Source organism: Thalassophryne amazonica, chromosome 1, assembly GCF_902500255.1.
Source record: "Thalassophryne amazonica chromosome 1, fThaAma1.1, whole genome shotgun sequence".
Classification (NCBI taxonomy): Eukaryota; Metazoa; Chordata; class Actinopteri; order Batrachoidiformes; family Batrachoididae; genus Thalassophryne; species Thalassophryne amazonica.
Window position 1 is genome coordinate 102,604,057 of NC_047103.1, and position 9,152 is coordinate 102,613,208.

General features: G+C 39.2%; 1 protein-coding gene across 1 annotated transcript in view; it reads right to left on the bottom strand.

Annotated features, from left to right (window-relative positions):
* Positions 1-9,152, bottom strand: part of reck (reversion-inducing-cysteine-rich protein with kazal motifs) — a 508,306-nt gene that overhangs the window by 26,632 nt on the left and 472,522 nt on the right. The window lies entirely within an intron of this gene.

The window sequence follows — 9,152 nt, forward strand, 5'->3', positions numbered from 1 at the left end:
TAAAATTAATTTTGTAACCAGATGCTTTCCCAAACTCAGAGATAATATCTAGACATTTAGGGATTGAAATGTCTGGATCCGATATAAATAAAAGCAGATCGTCTGCATATAACGACACTTTATGAATTGACCCTCCACGGGTAATACCATGTACCTCATTGTTTAGTCGTAACGCAGTAGCGAGAGGTTCAATTGCTAGATCAAAAAGGAGAGGAGACAGAGGACAACCCTGTCTTGTACCTCGATGAAGACGAAAGTAAGAGGAATTTAGATTGTTAGTCCTTATTCTTGCCTGGGGTGCTGCATACACAGTCTCAATCCAAGAAATAAACACTGGACCAAATCCAAACTTCCGTAACGTATTAAAGAGATGGCCATATTTAGTTCGATCAAATGCCTTGTGCGCATCTAGTGAAATCACAAGTTCTGATTTTTGGGTGGAATGGTTCGAGTGCATTATATTAACGAGCCTCCGAAGGTTATGGAACAATTGCCTACCCTTTATAAACCCTGTCTGGTCTGAATGTACAATTTTTGGCACTACGGATTCCAGTCTCAGAGCCAGGACTTTTGTAAGAATTTTATAGTCATATGTAAGCAGGCTAATCGGACGGTATGCCTCACATTTGGTAGGGTCCTTCCCTTTTTTAGGAATTACAGAAATTGTGGCCTGTGTCATAGACTCAGGTACATTTTTCTGTTTAAGTGATTCACTGTAGACTGTGGACAGCAAACGTGTCAACTTAGACGAAGGCCTTATAAAATTCAATTGTGTAACTGACCGGGCCTGGAGCCTTTTTGTTTTTCATAGATTTTATTGCCTGTCCTATCTCTGCTTCAGAAATTGGTCGCTCTAATGAGGTCCTGTCTCTGTTAGTTATTATTGGAAGAGTAATATTATCTAAGAAATTTTGATCAGTATTTTGAGAGCAATCCAAGGAATACAAGGATGAGTAAAAGAGTTTAAATTGGTCATTAATATCTTTCGGGTCTGATTTCATTGGCCCCTCTGCTGATTGTATTTCAGTAATATAGTTGTTCGCTGAATATTGGCGGAACTGATGAGAAAGTAGCCTACTTGCCCGTTCCCCATGTTCATAGTAATTTTGTCTGGATTTTAAAAATTTCTCACTTGCTTCTTCAGAGACAAGAAGATCAAATTCAGTTTATAGTGCTATTCGCTTTTTGCGAAGGTCCGGCGTGGGTGCAGAAGAGTGTTGCTGATCAACGTCCTGAATTAATTTAATTAGCTCATTAATTTTTTTGATCTGTTTTTATTGAAGCGAGATGTGTATTCAATTATATGACCCCTGATAAAAACTTTAAGAGTTTCCCAAAGTGTTAAAATATTGGTACCTGGCAGCCGATTTGTTTCAAGAAAGAAATCAATTTGAGAGTCATTGAATTCCACAAAGTCTTCATCAGCTAGAAAGGAAGAGTTAAATCGCCAATTCCTTTGAAGGTGCACTCTATTTTGAAGCCAAAGCTCTAAAACTACTGGAGAATGATCAGAAATAACTATGCTTTCATAAGAGCATGACTTAACTAATTGAAGCATTTTTTGATCTAATAAGAAGAAATCTATTCTTGAATATGTTTGGTTGACTGCAGAGAATAAAGAGAACATTTTGGAGGAGGGATTTTTGATCGCCATGGGTCTACTATGCCACTGGCCTGACAAAAAGTATTTATGACATGAGCTGATTTGGAAGGTGTGGAATTTGAAATTCTTGAACGATCGAGTGTAGGTTTAAGGACTGTGTTAAGGTCCCCTCCAAGTATCAGTTGGTGTGTTCCCATCTCCGGTATATGGCCGAACAGATCTTTAAAAAAAATTGCATTGTCCCAGTTAGGAGCATATACACTAACTAGGACCACTTGTTTGTTATAAAGCTTACCCTGTACCAAAATATAGCGCCCATTTTTGTCTCCTATAACTTTTGTGTGTGTAAATTATACATTTTTACCTATAGCAGCACCGCGATGCTTTGAGTTAAGTTCAGAATGGAACACTTGTGACACTGTACCCCTCTTTAATTTAGTCACATCCTTTGTGCGCAGGTGTGTTTCTTGTAAGAATATTACTTCCCCTTTTAGTTTGTTCAAATGAGAAAATACCTTACTTCGTTTAACTAGATGATTGAGTCCCCTCATGTTCCAACTTACAAATTTTGTTGATGGTCTGTTCATGTCATCCATGGAACCCATAACTGCTGATTGAAGAATGAGTAATGTCTAGATGAATTTAAGCAATAACACCGCTTTACCTTTGAGAGAAAAAAGAAAAAGAATGAAAAAGAACAGAACAGCAATGAGGAGCAAAATACGAGGTCTATTAGATAATAAACTGACACGTTTATTTTTTTTTAACTATATGGATTTGAATGACGTGCGATTACACCAATCATGCTTGAACCCTCGTGCGCATGCATGAGTTTTTTCACGCGTGTCGGTGTCATTTCCCTGTGGGCAGGTCTTGAGTGAGATGTGGTCCCGCCCTCTCGGCTGAATTCCTTTGTTTCACACGCTGCTCCAGACGGCGCGTGTTGCTTTATCAAAATTTTTTCTGGACCTGTGAGGAATATCCGAGTGGACACTATTCGAGAAATTAAGCTGGTTTTCGGTGAAAAGTTTAACGGCTGATGAGATATTATGGGTTGTTTCTGTCGGTGTAAGGACTTCCCACGGAGCGGGACGTCGTGCAGCGCTTCCAGGCGCCGTCGTCGGCCTGTTTCGAGCTGAAAACATCCCAATTTAAGGCTTAATTCACCCAGGACGTCGTGAGAGAACAGAGAAGATTCAGAACAGGCCGGCATGAGGACTTTATGCGGACATTCCACTGTTTAAGGACATTTTTTAATGAAAGACGTGCGCGCAAATTCGCCGAGTCGTTTCCGTGACGACTCGGCAAATCTGTGTGCGCCGCGACAGGAAAAACACCTTCGTGTTGAAAACCATTTGTAAAATTCAGGCAGCTTTTGATGGCTTTCAACAAGTGAGTAACTGAGAAACTGTTTAACAGCTTGGGCATGTTCCAACTTGCCCGTTAAGGTTTCCAACGGAGGTGTTTTTCCTGTCGCGACCCCCCGTGGTCGGGTCCGGTCCGACATGCGACTCTGCCCGCACGTTCTTTCATTACAAAATGTCCGTTAACAATGGAATGTCCGAATAAACTCCTCATGCCGACTTCTTCTGAAAGTTCTCTGTTCTCTGATGACTTACTGGGTCAACAGAGCCTGAAATGTGGAAGTTTTCAACTTGAAACGGCGAGACGCTGCCGCCTCGAAGCGCAGATCGCCGTCAGGCACCGTGGGCCATCCTTACGGCGACACTACCAGACCAAAATCTCTCATCAGCCGTTAAAATTTTTACCGAAAACCAGCTGAATTTATCGAATGGTGTCCACTCAGTTGTGCCTTACAGTTTTGAAAAAATTTTGATCAAAGCAGCAGTCTCTGAGCCATTCCTAAACAATGAAAAAATCGACGAGAGGGTGGGCCACTCCTCACTCAAAGACTGCCCACAGGCGAATGACGTAACCGACAGGCATGAAAAAACTCTCGCATGCCCACGAGGGTTCAAGCATGTCTGATGTAATCACACGTGATTCAAATCCATATGGTTTTTGAAAAAAATAACAAGGTCGGATACTTTTCTAATAGACCTCGTACATTGCAAAATGTAACATTAGCCCTTAAATTCCCCTCCCAGAAGAACAACCCACTGCTGGTCCCTCCCCAACTGAGGGACTGCACCCATCCAATTGCCCAAGCCACTATGAAGTAGATAACACACATCCTACCTCATAGAGCTAGGACCCCACATGACCTTAAATGTATCTATCTAGCCTTAAAGCTACAAGAATTAGAGTAGACAAGAACCACGTATTAACCAAACTATATAACTGTGTAAATGTAAACCTTAACAGCTGAAACACTGTGAGCAATAATAAGAAAAACAAATAATAAAAAAAAAAAAAGGTAAAATAAAGTAAATTAAATACTTACAATTGTACTGACCAAAAATGGAAATGCTGGGATCTCAGCCTCATATTAAGCAAAGCATTAACAGTACTAGAGAAATGAAAAACAAATGCTTAAAAATAGAAACCAAATGAAATACAGAAAATAAACAGAATGTAAACATATATAATTATGCCTATCAGAACAGTAAGCCTAAACGTGAACTCTTATAGTATCTCCATAACCATAACAATAAATGTATCGACTGCCCAACAAAAATTAGTAGGTTGATAAGTTGGAGCATTTTGACACAAGGTAAACTTAATCACCAATAATCTGAATTACGACGCTGTAAGTCCTTTAACGAAGTCTGTAGCCTGCTTCGGGTCAGTGAAAGACCTCTGTTCGCCATCTGATGTAGTGATTATCAACTTTGCAGGGTACAAAAGTCCAAACCTCACACCGTTGCAGCATCGCAGTAGTTGTTTCACCGGACCAAAAGCTGCTCTCTGTCGGGCCACTGACTGCGTGTAAACACTCTGACATCACCTTCCCCCGATACAAGCCTTTGAGATTCCAGAGCTTTTCGTAAAATATTTTCCTTTTTCTGGTAGTAATGGCACTTTACCACGAAGGCTCTAGGTAGCTGGTCTCTGGCTGGGCTCAGTTGTAGTGTACGATGGGCTCGGTCTATCATCGGTGGTGTATCAAGCGTCAGCACTTCTTGCAAAAGTCGCGCAATGAAAGTACTCATTTTGGCTGCCTTTTCCCGACCTTCTTTAATTCCAAAAATGCGCAAGTTACATCTGCGCGATCTCCCTTCAAGATCCTCAGCCTTTGCCTTTAAGCTGAGTATATCTTTCTTCAACTCCGAAACTTGTGTCTCCAAATTGGCTAACAGATCAGAGTGCTTGTTGGTAGCCTCCTCCAGGCTCGTTGTGCGCTCATCAAGTATGTGAACCTTAATATTAGCTTGCTCGTTAGCCACTTTCATCTCTTCCCTGAGCGTATCAATTTGTCTGTGCATCAGGTCATTTTGGATGTCAGCATTCTCGTCCATTTTAGCCAAAAGTTCAGCTCTCATGGCTTCAATTGCTTGCAAAACAGCCGATTGCTCCACAGTGTCCGCAGGTTCTTTAGCTTTAGCACAGCTAGCCGCACCTCTTGCTTGCTCGTTAGCTTTCTTTGGAGGCATGCTTCTTCTGAAAAAAGTTCCGTAAAACTCGACCAAAGTAATAGAAAGGCTCACTTTCCAATTGTCCTCATGTAAATTACACAGCGCACATCTGTTAAAGGTTCATTGTCGACTAAATTTACAGGTAAATGTGAGAGTCCTCAGGAGACACGTCTACCTTCCCTCGAGGCTCATCCGGAACGTAACATCTGATTTAAAGATTGCTAAAATCATACTGTTGTTTAAAAAAGATGATCCAGCATCTTTTTCAAATTATCGTCCTATTTCAGAAACTTGTTATAAAAGACTAAATGATCATTTCCTTAAGAATTCAATTTTATATAACTATCGATATGGATTACGGAAAAACCATTCAACATATATATAGCCCTGATTGAACTGATGGATAGAAATTATGCTGCCTTAGATAACAACGAATTTGGAACTGGTGTGTTTTTAGACCTTTTGAAAGCGTTTGATACAGTAAATCATAAAATCTTGTTTTCTAAGTTAAATAAATATGGATTTAAAGCTGTTGTTTATAAATGGCTTAGTAATTATTTATTAGAGAGAAAACTATGTTTTTCTTAATTTGAAATCTGAAATTAATTCTATTGATTGTGGAGTTCCTCAAGGTTCGATTTTGGGACTGCTTTTATTCATAATATATATCAATGTTTCTGCATCTGTTTCTGCCACAACATTTCCATTGTTGTTTGCTGATGACACTACTCTTTTCATTTCCAGCAAAGATATACATGGCTTGGTTAAAAGCTTAAATAATGATCTCTTGAATTATTCTATGTGGTTCAAAGTTAACAAATTATCGTTAAATATAAATAAGTCTAATTTTTGTGTTATTTGCTGGCAATAAAAAATGTAATCATGATCAAATTAAAATTTACATAGACAATGAAGAAATATCAAGGGTCTCTTCTATATGTTTCTTGGGTGTATGGACAGTGTTGTCAGTTACTTTGAAAAAGTAATCCAATTACTGATTACTCCTTGAAAAAGTAACTTAGTTACTTTACTGATTACTCAATTGTAAAAGTAACTAAGTTAGATTACTAGTTACTTTTTTAGTTACTTTTCCCAGCTGCCGACAACAACCCTCTGCCACCTCAACATGACAATGATACCTGTTTTGACAAAACTCACTTTATAGTCACCCTTTCTTGACTTCAATGAAAATAAATACTTGTTTTATAAAAAGTAAAATAAAGACCTCTTTCTTGACCTCATATTTAACTGTTGACAGCACTGTAACAGTAAAACTTGCAATTTCGAACCTACATTGTTTATAAATGTACCTATTAAATTCTAACATTTTTCTAACATTTAAATTCTCTCTAAACATTTTACTTGTCAAAATTATTATTATTTTAAGCAATATTAGTAGTTTTAGTAAAAAACGGCTTCAAAACTGGACCTTTAATCTAGGGGTGTTGTGGGGGAGCACATCCTTGCCCCACACCCACATTCCATCTGGATTCGCCCCTGCTTTGGCGTTTGAGCAGAAAGAATGGATAACATTTATTTATGCAGAAAACATGACCAGATTTACAGGTAAGAAAGTTTTATTGCGTTTTCACATCATGTGGTCCTCAGAAAGAGTGTTTAGGTGCATTTGAGTGGAAAATAGTGTTAGTTGTTGACGCGTCGCGGAGGATCAGCTGTTTTTAACGACCAGATACAGAGTAGCTCAGCTCAGAATTCTAAATAAAGGAGGAAAAAAGTATAAAAATGTCTCTGTAAAGCTCAGTGCAGGTGTGCTGATCACCGCGCTTTAAGAGGTGACGACGAGTCGAGCAGCTGCAAAAAACCGCGGATGAAAAGCTCACAGCTCACTTAAAGTGGGCAGTTCAGTCGAACCCTGACCCCCTGCCCACGGACCAAGTTTAATGCTGCTATCGACCCACAATGAAAAATAATAGTAACGCACAGTGACATGGAGAAGTAACTTTAATCTGATTACTGATTTGGAAAGATTAATGCGTTAGATTACCCGTTACTAAAAAAAGTGGTCAGATTAGAGTAACGCGTTACCGGCATCACTGTGTATGGATGGATGACAAATTGTGTTGGAAAGAACATATCGAATATGTTTGTAAAAATAGCAAAATAAATAAATAAATAAATTAAAAACTAAATAAATAAAAAATAACTTTATTTTTTGTAAATTGTGATTTTCATTGTGTGCTAAATAAATGAAATGAAATGAACTGCAGACTGTATGAAACAAACATATTTCATGTTTTGTAAGGTCAGCTTTATTTTTATTTATTTATTTATTTTTTTTGTTAATATAGATCCATTCCTACATTTGAGGCTTGCAGCATTTTCCAAGAAGAAAAGGTTGAGACAGGGCAGTTTATTGTTAATGGAAGAATTAGTTAATAATATTTACAGCCAGTTTTCTTGGGAAATGTCAGAGGATGAATACATGAACATTTCCAACTCACTGAATATTTCTTAGACTTTATTTACATCAATCATTCAGAAATACAAACAGTGTGGTACTTTATGGTAAATCTGTGTCAGGTAGGCAGTTCTCAAAAACTAAATGTCCATGCAGGAAGAAGACAAGTGAGGGAAGCCACCAAGACACAACTTTGGAAGAATGTTTGCCTTCTGTGGGTGTGAGTGGAGAAACTGGGAATATAACAACATTTTTATTTTATCTTCATTTGGCACACACACACACACACACACACACACACACACACACACACACACACACACACACACACACACACACACACACACACACACACACATAAACACACACACAGAGACGGCTGCAGCTATCAGATCCAGTCTTAATTTTAGACGGCTTTAAGCAAAGCCACCCGCTATTTTTTCGGTGTACTTTTCGAAAATTGACTACTCAAATGACAGTAGGACGGCTCACTGCCGAAAACCTTGGTTCTCGCTCCCATCTGCTCCCCTGAATTTTTAATCCCGTACCGTCCCAATCATGTGATAAATAGCATTTTTTGGATTCCCAAAAAATGTCAGCCTCTACTACGAACGCACACTCCATACAGTGGTCTTGCGCACTTGTTATCATGTTTTCTGATTGTCCGCTGCGTGGGGAGTGGTGGGAAAAAACGAAGACGCTTTCTCGTGAGGTGCGAGACAAGACGTGATGTAAATAAGAAAGTAAAAAGGTGGTGGTGAGGTATTTTGGTTCCGAATGATGAAAATAAAGAATGTAAATGTTTTAAACCAAAAAGATGCCACTTGTCCGGTCGGACAACGATTTACAGCTATTGCTTGTCCGATCACATTTTACACTTGTCGCGGACAATCGTACAAGCGTTAATGTCGATGCCTGGGATATATAAAGTTATTTCTTATTAATATTCTTATAGGATGGAGATGAAAAAGGTAGACATATTGTGTGTGCAAGAGACCAAGTGGAAGGGAAATTAGGCCAGGAGCATAGGTGGTGGGTTCAAGTTGTTTTATCATGTAGTGGATAGGAAGAGAAATAGCGTTGAGGTCATTTTAAAGAAAGAGCATGTAAAGAGTATGTTGGAGGTTAAGTAATTGTCTGACAGGGTGATGAAGGGGTGATGATGAATATCATCAGTGCATATGCCCTACAGGTAGGTTTGCGAGATGGAGAAAGAAGATTTCTGGAGTGAGTTCAATGAGGTGGTGGTGTGCCCACGCATGCAAGAGTGGGGATTGGAGCAGACTTCAATGGGCATGTTGGTGAAGGGAACAGAGGTGATGAAGACGTATTAGGTAGATATGGTATCAAGGACACGAATGTGGACAAGCAGATGGTACTTGAGTTTGCAAAAAGGATGGAAATGTCTATGGTGAATACCTACTTTAAGAAAAGGGAGGCGCACAGGGCGACATATAAGAGTGGAGGAAGATGCACACAGGTGGACTACATTCTTTGTAGGAGATGCAAGCTAAAAGAAATTAGAGACTGTAAGGTGGTGGCAGGAGAGTGTAGCTAGACAGCATAGGATGGCGTTTTGTCAGATGACTATTGA